We start from the raw sequence: 2334 nt of genomic DNA, 5'->3' as shown, positions 1-2334 counted from the left end.
TCCACAGGTGCATGTTCATTAATTGTTTATGGTTCATTGAACAAGCATGGGAAACAGTGTTTAAATCCTTTACAATGAAGATCTGTGAAGTTATTTGGATTTTTACGAATTATCTTTGTAAGTGAGAATCCTGAAAATGGGTTTCTTTTTTTGCTGAGTTTACATACTGATCAGCACTTTGAAGCCTTCTTCATTGATGGTATTTTTATATATTTTTTTTATAGAAGTTCTAAAAGTCAAAAGAACTACTTAGATTAATATATTATTCATTATTTATTATTATTATTAATATTATTATATTATATTGTATTCAAAACAAAGACATCTGTCCTTCATAAATGTCTACCTTGTCCTGGACATATTGACCCAGTAGTGTAGAAGGAAGTGTTGCCTTAGAAACGGATAACACAGAGACACACCCCCAAGGTGTGTGTATACACACACACACAGTTGAAGTCGGAAGTTTACAGACACTTAGGTTGTAGTCATTAAAACTCGATTTTCAACCACTCCACACATTTGTTGTTAACAAACTATAGTTTTGGCAAGTTGGTTAAGACATCTACTTTGTGTATGACAAGTCATTTTGACAACTATTGTTTACAGATTATTTCACTTATAATTCCAATGGGTCAGGAGTTTACATACACCAAGTTGACTGCCTTTAAACAACTTGGAAAATTCCAGAAGACGATGTCATGGCTTTAGAAGCCTCTGATAGGCTAATCGACATAATTCATAAATCGACATGAGTCAATTGGAGGTGTTCCTGTGGATGTATTTCAAGGCCTACCTTCAAACTCGGTGCCTCTTTGTTTGACATCATGGGAAAATCAAAAGAAATCAGCCCCCAAAAAATGGTAGACCTCCACAAGTCTGGTTCATCCTTGGGAGCAATTTCCAAACGCCTGAAGGTACCACGTACAAACAATAGTATGCAAGTATAAACACCAGGGGACCACGCAGCCGTCAAACCGCTCAGGAAGGAGACTCATTCTGTCTCCTAGAGATGAACGTACTTTGGTGCGAAAAGTGTAAATCAATCCCAGAATAACAGCAAAGGACCTTGTGAAGATGCTGGAGGAAACGGGTACAAATGTATCTATATCTACAGTAAAACGAGTACTATTTCGACAACCTAATATAGTCCTACATAACCTGAAAGGCCGCTCAGCACCAAACCGCCATAAAAAAAGCCTGACTACAATTGCACATGGGGACAAAGATCGTTCTTTCCTCTGGTCTGATGAAAACAAAAATAGAACTATAATGATGGCCATAATGACCATCGTTATGTTAGGAGGAAAAAGGGGGAGGCTTGCAAGCCAAAGAACATTATCCCAACCGTGAAGCACGGGGGTGGCAGCATCATGTTGTGGGGGTGGCAGCATCATGTTGTGGGGGTGGCAGCATCATGTTGTTGGGGTGCTTTGCTGCAGGAGGGACTGGTGCACTTCACAAAATAGATGGCATCATGAGGATGGATATTTCTGAGGATATATTGAAGCAACATCTCAAGACATCAGTCAGGAAGTTAAATCTTGGTCGCAAATAGGTCTTCCAAATAGAGAATGACTCCAAGCATACTTGCAAGCAAAGTTGTGGCAAAATGGCTTTAGGACAACAAAGTCAAGGTATTGGAGTGGCCATCACAAATCCCTGACCTCAATATTATAGAACATTTGTGGGCAGAACTGAAAAGGCGTGTGCGAGCAAGGAGGCCTACAAACCTGACTCCGTTACCCAGCTGTCAGGAGGAATGGGCTAAAATTCACCCAACTTATTGTGGGAAGCTTGTGGAAGGCTACCCGAAACATTTGACCCAAGGTAAACAATTTAAAAGCAATGCTACCAAATACTAATTAAGTGTATGTAAACTTCTGACCCACTGGGAATGTGATGAAAGAAATAAAAGCTGAAATAAATCATTCTCTCTACTATTATTCTGACATTTCGCATTCTTAAAATAAAGTAGTGATCCTAACTGACTTTTTACTGGGATTAAATGTCAGGAATGGTTATTTACTGGGATTAAATGTCAGGAATTGGGACAAACTGAGTTGAAATGTTTCCAGCTTAGGTGTATGTAAACTTCTGACTTCAACTGTGTGTATAAATATGGCACAGACACGCTCACTGTAGTGGACTACACAGACACGCTCACTGTAGTGGACTACACAGACACGCTCACTGTAGTGGACTACACAGACACGCTCACTGTAGTGGACTCCACAGACACTGTAGTGGACTACACAGACACTGTAGTGGACTACACAGACACGCTCACTGTAGTGGACTACACAGACACGCTCACTGTAGTGGACTACACAGACA

General features: G+C 40.1%; 1 long non-coding RNA gene across 1 annotated transcript; it reads left to right on the top strand.

The window, feature by feature from the left end:
• Positions 1 to 14: 14 nt before the first annotated feature.
• LOC135566357 (uncharacterized) lies at positions 15 to 1928 on the top strand. The gene is made up of 2 exons (XR_010462051.1): positions 15 to 426; positions 788 to 1928. It is a non-coding gene; the product is annotated as an uncharacterized LOC135566357 (long non-coding RNA).
• The last annotated feature ends 406 nt before the right edge of the window (positions 1929 to 2334 follow it).

Source organism: Oncorhynchus nerka, unplaced genomic scaffold (genome assembly GCF_034236695.1).
Source record: "Oncorhynchus nerka isolate Pitt River unplaced genomic scaffold, Oner_Uvic_2.0 unplaced_scaffold_5542, whole genome shotgun sequence".
Classification (NCBI taxonomy): Eukaryota; Metazoa; Chordata; class Actinopteri; order Salmoniformes; family Salmonidae; genus Oncorhynchus; species Oncorhynchus nerka.
Note: the sequence above shows the minus strand (reverse complement) of the source record. Positions and strands in the feature narration are given on the sequence as shown.